The sequence below is a fragment of the Bombus terrestris genome, chromosome 5 (genome assembly GCF_910591885.1).
Source record: "Bombus terrestris chromosome 5, iyBomTerr1.2, whole genome shotgun sequence".
NCBI classification, from domain to species: Eukaryota; Metazoa; Arthropoda; class Insecta; order Hymenoptera; family Apidae; genus Bombus; species Bombus terrestris.
The window spans coordinates 1,759,114-1,772,689 of NC_063273.1; the positions used below are offsets into that span (position 1 = coordinate 1,759,114).

The 13,576-nt window shown below is 35.6% G+C and overlaps 1 protein-coding gene across 1 annotated transcript in view; it reads left to right on the forward strand.

Moving 5' to 3' along the window:
* The first annotated feature begins 2,724 nt into the window (after window positions 1-2,724).
* The window catches only part of LOC100646141 (hemicentin-1), a 98,528-nt gene continuing 87,676 nt past the window's right edge, over window positions 2,725-13,576 (forward strand). Inside the window, exons 1-5 of the mRNA XM_012308902.3 lie at window positions 2,725-2,966; window positions 3,226-3,327; window positions 4,229-4,283; window positions 4,603-4,661; window positions 5,046-5,173. The gene's annotated coding sequence lies outside the window, so the exon portion shown is untranslated. The remainder of the gene's footprint in view (window positions 2,967-3,225; window positions 3,328-4,228; window positions 4,284-4,602; window positions 4,662-5,045; window positions 5,174-13,576) is intronic.

Sequence of the window (13,576 nt, forward strand, 5' to 3'; positions counted from 1 at the left end):
TTTCAATATTGTCAATTACTATAGAAAATGTTATAATGGTGATAGAAACAAATTTTTGTTTGTATTTTCCAAATATACTTTCATGAGTTACGTTTGGAATTTTCGGGTCTTGCTAACGTTTCTGATGTTACATTTGGAATTTCCGATATTCAAAGGCATTTTTAAAGGTAACCTTAGGATCTTTCGGCTCGTAAGTACGTTTTTTACGTTCCCGATTTGGATTCTTCGCTTTTAAGTGCATATTCAAGAGACCCGTTTGAAATTTTCGATACTCAATAAGCTCTAATTTGTTTTTAATGAAATTTTTTTAAAGATTTCTTTAGCGGCACCCTCGGGATAGTTGCAATTAATAATAAAATAATTTGTGCAGAACTTGAACGTAATGGGATAAGCGGGAAGCGTGCCTCTGGGCCCTTAAACAAAATGTGCATAAAATCCATTTTATTTCATTATTGTCTAAGTCATTGATTATGTCAAAAAGTGCGTCAGACGAAACTTGTAGATCTAGAGAAGGAAAATCTTTTATGTTCTATTACTTTTTTTCGTGCGTTAAACAGTTTCTGGAAAAGTTGCAAAAATTATGTTTTTAATTTCTTGACAAACCAGGAAACTGCACAGTTGTAATTTGGCGTGATACAATGACATGGCTTATAATAGTTTGTATTGTTGATTCTAGTTGGATCTAAAGATTCAATCTAAAGAGTATTTTCTTTTCAGTCTGCGGATCTGGTCCGTCGTGTCAAGTAGTTGGGTGACTAATGGGTTGTGGTGGTTGTTGACTCTTGCGTTATATCTGCTTCTGGACTTGTATATTTCTTCTTCGACTGTGGGTATCTTGAGATCGCGTTGGATTGTTTCGTTGGTAACATACCAGGGTACATTTATTAGAGATCTTAGCGTTCAATCGCTACTTCTATTACAACACCGGGAGAGCCGTCATCTATCAGAGTGTCGTATCTCAAAATCTCGTCTACGCTTTTTATATCATACGTAACGGTGTAACTCATTAGTGTATTAAGTGTTGGAAATATAAATTTTATAACCCTGTTAATCGCAGTGTTATACTACATCAACCGCCCCTATTATCCTAACCGAAATAAGGGGTTCGATCTATTCGTGGTGTCGATTATTACAATCCTAACGGGAATTTACGACGCGTTTTCTCGCGACCGCGTCTCCCCGCGATAGCTCGAAAATACACATACCAAGTTGATGGTTTTGTCTGGAGAATTTGTAATCGCATCCAAATCTTAAAAAAAGCTTTAGTTTGGATGAAAACGAATTGCTCAGTACCTCTCTAAAAAATGTCAGGAATTTCATCGATTTGCAATAATTGTATTTACTTTACGCTTTCTGATTCTGTTTCGCGATTTAAGGTATCAATCATTCTCTGTTTTAATTTAAATGAACGTAAAATATGCTCCTCTTCTAGTTCTACAACTTTTATTTGATGCGTTCTTTTCAAATAAAATCAACTTTATGTGCATTTAATAATGCACTGTAATTATTACAAATTGAAATATTATATAAATCGTGTATTTATAAATTTTATTACATTCTTTTGGCTATAAGTTTCGCTATTGTAGTATAATTATTTTTGTCATAAAATGGCATTTAGCGTAAATTAACACAGTTTTAAGACAAAAACTAGTACCACATAAGTGTAAATTTACTTTTAGCGCGTAGAAAGTATAAAAAGTGTAAAAATTGTAAAAATGGTTATTGTAATAAATTGTTGAAGGCATCAATTTGCGATAAAAATTAAAAAATTATTAAATTCGATTGTGTTATAATGGAAAAACCAAGTGTATGCTATTAGGTATATAAGGAACATACGACTCGCGCGCGCGCTCATTTGTGTTTGAACTTCCGTACCGTGAAGATCGAAGAACTTTTACGAATTAAATTTTCTATTTATAACATTTGCGTTTTTAATATACAACATTTAAACTATTAATTTACAACATTTAAATTAGTAGTTTATTGTATTTAAACTGTTAATTTATAACATTTAAACCATTAATTTATTACATTTAGTCTTAATTAATAAGATAGATACCTATGTTAAGTGCATTGTGGCTCCATTCTGTACAATGATATTTATCCATCTTGGAACGAAAAAAAAAATTCTATTATCCTTTTCCGCTGAAACTTCGGGTTATTTTGTGCACAGGAGTGTGTCGCGTGAGCCCATTGATTCTTTCGGAAGATCACTAACTCGTACCGCGATTTTTATTTTATTCTCTGATTGATCGTGAGTTTTTCTTTGGCTGTTCTTTACTTTTAAGCGAAATTTAGTTCAGGCATCTCGGAGTTTATAGTTTTTCGATATTTTTAAAGGTTTAGTGTCGCGAGAATAGAATATTAAACGGTTTAATACAACGACTCGTATGTTCCATTTGCGAGACACGAAATTGCATATACAGTTGTCAGTGTCATTTTCTATCTCTCATTCCAAGTTAGACAAATGTGTCTTTGATACCGAAGGCTGCTAGTAGGGCTACGAATTATTGTACGATTTTATAAAGATCGATGTAATCATTATGTGGTATATGAATATTGCGTGATGTATGTTTTGTTTGAAATTTGGATAGATTCGTTTCCACGCAGCACTTACTGCACATATTTTTTATTTATTTATTTCTTTTTATTCACAATTTGTTCAATTTGGACATTTGGTAGAATTTTTTAACAGTTATATTAACATGTTGGTGGCTACTCCCAGCGGGGTACCATCCTCGCGTTTGCTAGGTTATATCCTTTGTGATTTACTGCACATATGAATGTTTTTGCAGATGTATACATTTTTTTGTGTAGATCGTTCAACTGCGTACCTACTTGTGCCACCGATTTGTGCGTCCCCCTCCCCTTCCCCCACCGCTTTGGATGTTGCTCAGCGAAATTAATGTATAAGGTGTTATTCAGTCGTTTACATTTCGTGCAGATAGCATTTCGCGTTGCGTTAGGTTTGTAACGTATTCTAACCTTTCTTCATTAGTTTCTTTTATTATCGTTTATATTTCGTTATTAATATCGTTTGATTAATACACGTTCATTTAACGATTCATCGAACATTAAGGTAATGAAATCAAGTCGTCCATTTACTAAATGATACTGTTACCGGTAGCTTCTATCGTAAGCTTTTGTAATAAAATTTGACTTTGATTGTGTTTTCATTTAATTATTTTATACATTTGTTTTAACTTTTAGTTATTTTTTGTACAGGTTATTGATTTATAGCTGGGATAACATAGAAGTAACAGGAATATTGATATGTGGATGCAACGACGATTAATGATCAATCCGATGAATTTTCATGGAAATTTGGTAATGTTTAATTTATTTTAACTAAGGCAGCTGTGCGTGAACGATTCTATTGTCTTTTTATTCGAGCATGTATAACATTTGATATACAATTTATATTTATTTTAAAATATATTTGATACGTATTTCATAATAGATACTTTCTTAATTATTTGGAGTACTAAGATGAAAGTAAAGACGATTAAATAAATCATTGTTCTATTTCGAAAATATGAGATCATTTGATTATTTCAAACGAATCTTTAACGAGTTGTTTTATTGTTTCAATGTAATCCGCGATATAATTCCTAATAATTCAATGATAGTTTCGTGTAAACAGAGTTTGAAACATATAAATCTTAATAACAATAATTTTAATTTATTTCGATAGATATTGTAACATTCGCTTTTAGAATTCAAATTTTTTTGCTATATTATGTGAATTTGCTACAGTTAACGTCATATATTGCAACTTCGTAACTTATATCTTTTTCATAAAGATGGCGCGCTGTTAGATTCAAATACTTCAAAAGTTTCAAATACTTCGGAGTTTCGCGCGCGTTGTGTAGCATTCTTTAAGTATCTTTAGTTGTGAATTTTCTAATTCTTGCAAATATCTTTGAATATTTATAACACGCGACTATAGTGTATTAGTGAAGTGTATATTTTGTATTCTAATAACGAACATTCGCAGTATAATTTTTGCAAATGATTACATCTCACTCAAGATATTCATAAGCAGTTGCTCACGATAATGTAAATCACGATTGTTTTGATTAAATTCAACCAAAAGTCACATGCAAAAATAATAAAATTTTATCAATCAAATTTGTACGTGATATTAGAGTTTTTGTTCGCCGATTATAATTTTAGCGGTCGCGATAACGTAGCCTTATTTATTATTCTTTTGAGCATTCTTTTTCAGTATTAGAGTCAGTGCATCTCTCAAGAGGGCAAAGCTTCTGCAGGAGCTCAAGAATGTAAGCAGTTTTATATATTGTATTTCAATTTGTTCTATTTATATTTTCTTTGAATTATTGTTAATTATACAATAAAAATGATTCATAATTTAGAAAGCTGTAAATGTCCTTTTTTAATTGAAATAAAGTCTTAACATTTAAGTATAATAAAACTGTCTGATACGCATAAAAAATTACTGAATTCTGTGTTTTGTTCTCAAACTTTTATGTTAGAGTTTCAATTTACATACTTATTAGAATTTAGTCTTTATTATTGGTAAAGTTCCATGTTTGTTATTGTGCATTAACGATATTAATGATATTTTATGTTTTGTTATAGACATATCACAGATTGAACTTCTTTGGGAATGCTCCAACGGTAGTTCAAAAGCCAAGAATGTAAGTAACTTTACATATCATACTTGAATTATGTGTATTCTGTATATTTTGCTTTGACTACTATTGATTAAGAAATACAACTTGATTGAAAATTTCATAGGTTAGGGTTTTCTAAGATTATTCTTCTATTAAAATAAAAAAAGTGTTAAAGTCTTAATAGCAAATTATAAAACAAATAACTAATATATTTAAAAAATCATTAGATTCCTGATTTCTAGATTTTAAACTTTTATATTAGATTTTCAGTCTTTACATTTATTGAAGTTTATTAGAATTTCAATCTTTATTATTACTAAAGTTACGAATGTAATAAATTTCCATTTTTCATAATCACCAACTTTCTAAATAATCAGCGATCACTCATCGTGTTTTGTTTTGTAACAGATTTTTCACAACCTCCATTTCCACCATTGGATTTTCAACGGTTCCTGCTTGATGTTAATCTTCCTGATGATATTTGCTGAGAGAGTGCAGTATCGATGGTAACGTTCTCCGCTTCTCTGCTTCTAATGGTGAGTCACGTGCATTTCTGTTCCTCGGGTCGCTCAATCATGTCGTAGGATGAAAGGTCCGAATCGGCACGGGTGACTGGTTGTATTATGTAGAATTTTTTGAGAGCATAGTGACCGCGGGTATTCTTTATACCCGTGAGTAGTAACATTTTTTTTCATATCTTTATTTATTAGTTCAGGATAGATCTTCTTGCGCATCGCGATTATAATAATTAGTTTTTTAATAATTAGTTTAAGGTAAATATCTAGACGAATATACCTGTATGACATAAATGTACTTAATCTTAAGCAATGAATTTTGAGAATGAGAAATCGGATACTCTCCGATTTCATTGCTATGAAAGATGCAATTTTCACTCAATGATAATGATGATACATGCAATACACGATACAATAAATAATCTTCAATTTAATTTTCTCTTTTGTGACAATATTAAGTCACGTTCTTTTATTTGACTTCAGATATTATAAACATCAGTAGAATTTAAAATATGAATTAAAATTCATTTTTTGTCCGTACAAAAATGTGTGAAATTTTATGTGCAAGAAGAAACTTCGCGGCAGGTCGATTTTTGAATCAAAGCAATAATTTTGGACACTGGCTCTGCATTTTCGGAAATATGCTTTGACGATGAGATTGCCTGAGATTATTTCTATCTTGTACATTCTATCTAATACGTTTAGAGTCAATTATTCCATTTTATCAAGTCTTAGTCTTTTTCCCATTGATGCTACTTTTTTGATAATATTAAAATTTCAGTAATTTATTAAATTAATAAAATAGAATTATCATAATCCGAAACGAAGTAATAAAATATAAAACCAAAGAACGTTAGTCCGTTAAATACAAATTAGACGAACTAATCATGTTTTTAGATCAGGATTTTCAGATTTAACCCTTTCCGTGTCCATTGTCAGGATCTCATTCACGTGCCCAGGTGCTACTTTAATGGGAAAAAGACATTGGGCACGATGATCATATTTTACGTAATAATTTTTCAGCGACTGACGATGTGTTAGTGTATCGTGCACGACGTATTTTCCACATTGTGTGTGTGTGTGGTTAGGCTGTGGAATTGCGTCGTTTTTCTCATTCGCTACAACTTATGATATTAAAAATGTTGAGACATATATTAATTCAACTTATATATCAATACAATCGCAATTCGTGGTAATGTCATCCACACGATTAGGTGTAACCACGCTGTTAATATCGCTGTAAATTATGATTATAATTCCAATATATTTATTTTAACGATATAATATTTTTAGACGTGTTTTATCACGTTTTGCGCAATGGTCACTAGCCTTCGTCAGTCGATTTCAGGAAAATGGTACGTAAATTAGAGTATGCATGTTGTATGTTAAGCTTGGGTGTCGGAGGCGTCCCGGGACGTTCTCTCTAGTGTAGGCTCTTGCGCCCGGGTGTTATGTGTGAGAACCGTGGAGCGACTGTGTTGATGTGCTTGTTTTGCCATTTTTTAAATATAGGATACTTTCTGGTGTGTCTGTTAATTATAAGTAGGCAGGGCCGGGCAGGTTGGCACAGTCTCTGGTCTGGTAGGCGCGTTTTCAGGTGACCAACCTGTTTCAGGGAATTTCATTCGAATAATCGACGGCAAATCTGGCACGAATGGAACATGTCATCGTCTCTGGCTTTGCCCGTCGATTTTTTGAATTTCGCGGTCGTGATCGCCAGTGGTTCTCGAAACGGACGTTAATATTGCTCGTTAGCACATTAGAAAGTCTCGAGCTTAGATGTAAGTTTCAGCGGGCATTGCGCCCGAAGAAAGAAGAGGCTACGAGCCGAAGAGGCCCGGCAAACTGCCATAGAAGAGGGCAACTACGAATGACTCCCCATCCTCTGGATCATCCAGAGCATGGGAAGTCATTCTTGTTACTACTTTGTCATTATGCTCGCTTTTAGTATTTGTAGTAGTAGTAGTCCTTTTTTTTTGGCCGATGTATATATCGGTCTATCGTCACATTGGGCAAATCGCGGTTTTTCTTATTAGTGTCGCGAGAGATTAATTTCGGATTGAATTAGAGGTACGATAGAACGATAATCATGTTTGCTTTAGAGTTGCGAATTATCATCCCGCGATTGTCTTTTGTACTTTTTATTATGAATTTTTAGAACTTTTTAGAGAATTATATGTATCAGAATTTATCCTGTTTTCTATTGTTTAATAGATTAAATTAGATTATAAAAATTGTTAGTTTTTAATCAATTTTGTTGTTTTGCAAGTTACAATATTAGAATATTTAAAGTAGCTTTCTCATATAGTAAATAGTAATTTTCATTGAATGCACTGTAAGAGTTAGCGTTGCGATAATGAATGATCGCGTTTTGTTAAGTAGAGTTGCGTTCATAAAATGCCTAAAATCCTCCGACTGCCTTTGTCCTGGATCACTCGATACAGCTACAAGAGCTGTACTAATGTGATCGTTCATCAACCTCCTACGTGGTTGCACTGGGATCTCTCGCTGTTAGTGTTGCTTAAATACGAGTGCGTAGATATATATTTATTAGCGTTGCGTATCAAATTTCGTGGGTGGGTAGAGTGGGTCTTCACTCGTAGCACCCGGTGAGATCCGGGCAATCGGTATTGTTTGATATATAATTACTAATTGTATCGCTATACAGCGAAGCAATTAACTGTATAGCTGATACAATTATTAATTATATGGTAAGTAATATGGGCTAATTGGCTGCAATCCTAACTGGGTTTTCCTTTCAATGCATCTATGGTATATTACATTAGTGAAATATAATTCAGATATAATTTAAAAGTGTAATCAATAATAAGTACTCTTTATTAATTTTATAAGTTTGATGTTTCATATTTCATTTTTAAGTTTTATATTTAGATGTAGCTAAAATTTATAACGATTTACGAATCTCTGTACGAAATTCTAGACTGTCTTATGCTTTACTAACATCTTTATAAATGTTTTTGAATCTACACCCTTTCGAGCATTATATCGTAGACAAGGTACCGAACAGACGTGACATGCAATCGATGCAATGCTTTCTTATGACTCATGACTTGTTTCGACAGTTATTTTGAACTCCTTACCATTTGCCTGTCACATGCGATGTTATCGATTTAGTCTAATACCAGATAGTTCTTATATTCACCGTAGCAAATCGCAGAGGGCTCAAAAAAGCAGTCGAGGTTGGTATTTCAGAACGTGAGACACAAAGTCCCATGCTTTGTGTAAGTGTATAAGTACATACTTATATAATACATAAATACATACATTGTACGACAGGGAAATGGGAAGAATTCCCCGCGACGACACAGGATAAAGAAGCTAAGTATGTACTTACTAAGTATGTGCATACCGTTCTGCATCGCTCGTTGTCGTGCGTTCTCTACATTGTTTTGTTTGTATATGCGATACTTTTGGCCAATACGCACGTTTAATTTTACGATTGCGTCGAGTCTGTCAGAAACGACCAATCAGATCCGTACTTCTTTCAGAAGATTTCTTACCATCTTCATCTGTATATGTATCATCAGAGAGGAAATCCTCTCTGGTATTATATGTATATTACGTAGATTAAAATAATATGAAAAAGGAGTGAGCGATGAACGAATGTGTTCGGTGAGAGGTACAAAAGAAGCGTATACAATAATCTGTCCGTGATTGACAGATGTTGATACCAATTTCGAGCAGTGATCGTTCGTTAGCGAGGGTAGGCGAAGACTCGGCTCTTTGCAAGAATGCGGTTGAGGAAAAAACTGCTTGAGGTTTGCTGATTACGACCGAAGGTAACGAGCTTGGTGTAGGCCCCCTTGTAGTGGTAACAAATACCCGAAACTAAACCTAACCTAACCCTAGTGTAGCAACAAATAAAATGCTGTTCTTCCAGGGTTGGACCAAATTTCTCTTACAAATTAGATTAAAATCTAGAAGAATTGTCTAGAAATAAAAATGGACTTTATTTTTATTACAACAATTGATTTTATTATAACTAACAAAATGATTGTATCGAATTACACGATTACAAGATTTTTTTATTCTCTATTGGATCGAATGTAAGATCTCTTCTCTCGAGATGTACTTTTCTAAAAGATCCTTCAAATCACTCGGATTGTCCAGATTATCCACGCTCATCGAACATCTCTTTATTTTTTTAATCGATCTTATGATACAGCTATCAAATCCTACACTCTTCTTCTTCAACTTTTGATAAGCGCACTGTAATTCGCTTGCTTTTGTGTTTGAGATCGGAATTGATTTTCCTTAAGGTATACGGCTCATTCTTCAAAGCAGCTTTCTCCGATTCTAACCGATCCAATTTCGAAGTGGCCGTATCCAGTCCAACCCGTAAAGACTCTTTTTCGTTCCTCGGTGTCGTCAATTCCGTTTTCAATGCTCGAGGTTCTTCAGTCGCGGCTCGCAGCTCGTCCTTCCTTTTTTCGTCTTTCGTGAAATTAACAACCAAGCTGCATCTCGGAGAATTTATCTCCATTTTGAGGACAATGTTCCACACTTTTAATTTATTCACAGTTTCCATTAATTTCTCGGTTTCTGTCCCGGCTTGTTCCGTTGTCGACCTGTCGTAAGGGTAATACACTCGTCTGGCCGATACGTGTTACTGCTCCTACGTTATTCATACTATTACTCGAGTAGCTATCGATCTCTTTATAATAAATATTCACGTTCTCTACCGATTCAGTGTTCTGCTTTCGAAGCTCATGCTTCGTGCGAGCCAAGTGCATTTTAACTTTAAAGTTCTGACTCCTCAAGTTTAATATCTCGAATCTTAACGACAATTACTTTTGTTTTCTACAATTACTTTGTTTAGCTCTTGTCTCGCTTTCATTAATTCTGTTTTGTCAGTAAAACGTTTGCCAGATTTGCTATTGCGAGCTCCCCATACCCCACGTTTTCCCCGTTCTCTATCTTGGAGATTTTGCATCGTAAACTGCTCACATACTCCTGTTTCAACGATCCTTTCTCTGTTTCCAACGTGGCATTTATCATCTCTAAAATTTGTAGTTGCTTCTCGGAATCTTGCTTTCGTTGTGAATTTTATTCAGTCTCAGGTTCAGCTCCTCGCTTGCTTTCTTCAACGTTTCGTCGCTTTGCCTTAACTCGTCGAGAGTGGTTTGTAGAATCGTGTTTTTCGACCTCGTTTTACTGTAATCAGTTTTTAATTTGTTTAATTCGACGGTGAAATGTCGTTCGTTCATCGTCTTAACTTGGTTCAATAGATCGTTTAGCGCGACATTGTCCTTGTCCAGTTAATACGTGTTGCGAGTCGATTCTTTTCTTAGAGAAGGGTTTGCACGCGGCATTCGAAGCTAATTTCCTTTAAATTCAGTTCGTTCAAATCACCGTGCAGTCTCGAGTTTTCAAATTCCTGATCGTTTCATTTTATCCCCGGACCTGTTCAATTCCGTTTGCGTATTTTCCGATTTCTTACTTAAATGTTCGTTGCCCGTTCTAAAGTTTCTGATTTCTTCGAGTAGACCGTCGCGTCCAAATTTATACTTATCTATTTCGTCCACAAACACGGAACATTTGGTGCAAACGTGATTTACGGATTTTTCTAGCAGCTTCTTTTCGATCCCTATATTCGTCAAATTCGCGTTTAATCGTCCCTTTTCTTTCTCCAAATTCGCCTTTTCGATATCTAATTCGTTGTAATCGGATTTTAAATTGACGAGCTCTTTCAGTCGTTCATCGACTGTAGCTTTTTCCGCGCCTACTTGATACACGAGCACACACTCGATACACTGTTTTTCCACTCTAAATGAAAAATGTTCGTTTCCAGTATTGTTTTAGCATCGGGAAAATGTTGCAATTTAATTTTCAGATTGGCATTTTCGCGATTCGCGTTATCGAGACTCTCGTTCGAAGTTGCCAAGTCCACCTTGAGTTGGTGTACTTTAGCGTTCATCCTCTCCATCGCTTCCCGCGAGCGCATTGCATTCTCATTTTCCTTCGCGGTGCTCGTAGTTTCTTGTTTGCATTTAACTCGTTCTAATTCGTTTACCTTATTTCGTAAGTTTTCATTTTTCTTCGAAGTAATCCGAAGGCTTCGTGTCAAGTCCGTGATCTTGGCGTTTAATGCCTCCTCCATCGCGTTTCTCTCGATAAGAACGCTCATTGCTCCTTCGTTTTTCTTATGAACTGCGTCACGAATTTTGTCCATTTCCTTTTTAACAATGCTTTCTTATCGCTCTGCAGATTTTGTAATTTTTTTCTCGTTAAACTCGCTTCGCGTTTCACCTGTTGCAGCTGCTTTCTCGAATCTTCCTGATCACACTGGAACTCCAACGCTTTCTCCTCCATCATCTTCATTCTCCTCCTCAAACCTTTGTTCTCTTCCATTAGCGTGACAATTTTTTTCTGTCTATGCTCCAGTTCTTTTCTTCTTTGTTCCAACAAATTTTCGGTATCGAATAATTCCTCGTCAAGAACGTTTATATGCGAGTTTTTCTCATTCAGTTCCGGTCTTAATCGAACGATCAACTCCCCTATCAGGTCGGAGACACAAGAAATAGATCGCCGGTGATCTCCTCGCGTCGCAGTTCGAGCGTTTCACGAATAAGTCGAAGAAATTGAACTTTGTATATGATAATTAAATTTATTATACAAATCCAATAAAGTGACAGTTCGAAGTGTTACAAGAGACTGATTCAAAATGTTTTAACAGACTGACGCGAGCGCTTATTTTGCAGGGTTTTTATACCCGACATATATATTGTTAAATTGTTTTGTTTCTTGTTCTTTCTATTGTTAAATTGTTAATTGTTATGTTTCTTTCGCACCTATCACGACCTATCCACCTCAACTGTCTCTGAGCGGGTGGTCTCCTCGAGCGTGCGACACCCCCATCTGCTCGATTCTCTTGAATATACTTAGACGATCGCTGGATACGACGATCACTTCTAACTGCTTGATCTCGTGACACACTCTACCGACAAAATCTTCCAACTTTTCAATGTCCTTCGATTCGTTTGAATTTCCTTCTGCACGACGATTCGATCCATTCATGGTCGACCGTGCCTCCTCGGTGATCGTCTCGAGCTCTTCTATGTTATTCGAGTATTCTAGACCGATAGATTGCCACCGATTCTATAATGCTTCCTTACATGATGATTTTATAACCTATCAATTTCGATATTGATCTCCTTTAAATCCCACTCCAACGTTGCAAGTTCTTTCGAACACTCGTTAGATTTCCTCACTTTTCTCACTAGGGGGTTGACGCGCTTCTTCGAGATCGCGTCGCCCCGCCAACGATCGAAACGCGTTAATTCTTCGGATAGATTTGCCATTGTCGCGGCTTTGTTAAACCATATCGGTGAATATAATTTCCATAGTGTAGTCGACGATCGTGAAGTGCTTGAGCTTGCACTTTAAGTGTTCCACTTGCGAACTGTGTTCGTGATCCTCTTGCAGCTCGTTCAACCGACTTTTCAGATACTGAATCTCGTTGTTCAAACGTTCTCTCTCGGCTAAGTACTTCTGTTTAACTTGCACGAGCTTGTCATCGGATTTCCAAGCGGTTTGCCGCGTAACGTAGCCTCCAGAGCAGATTTAATATCAGCGACTTCTTCCGTCGAATCTTTATTCGCCGCCTCTAGCCGTTTGATTTCTCCTCTTTGACGTTCGATCGATCGGACAGCGTGCAAAGCGCGGTCCGTGTCTCTCGCAGCGACGCGTAAAGCTAGTTTCAACCACCAAATGTTGGATCGTAATTTCATACGGTCGTCTCGCCAGTTTCTCATCTGCTTCATTATGCTGTTCATCCTACATAGCGTGGTAGCTGCGACTTGTGCTATTCTCGTCTTCTCTTTGAACGCGTTGTCGTCATTTAGCTCGATCGATAGGCAATTGTCAAGATACGCGTCCATCATTGTTAGATACTCGTCTGACAACCACGTAAGCGAAAGGGAAATGTTCGCTTCGATTAATTTTCACTGAAATTTCCCAGTCGGTGTACCGATCGCGATGCGGTTACGTCAGGCTTATCCTCGTCAGCCGAGTTTTACTTGGTTGAATCGACGATGTTGAAAGTGGTGCAAAAGTATCTTTGTGTAGATTTTATTTACATAGTCGAGTAGACTTTTTTGTAAGGAAGATCAAAGAACAAGAACAGAGACTGTTAGGTTTTTATCTAAAAGCTTTTGATTTTGGATCGACGGATAGTTTTATTTCAGCCTGACAGCCTTGAAACGAGACTTGGTTTGCAAATTTTATAAACTATAATTATTATTATCAACATCCGCTGCTGTCCTTACTTCTTCTCTCTGTAGTTCTCTGCAATAGCTTTTATTCTTGTTTAATAGTAATATTTATACAATAAATAATAATTTGTTTATTCATTCGGCTTTACAATCGAACACAGAGAAAAGACCTTGGCTTACACACATCTAA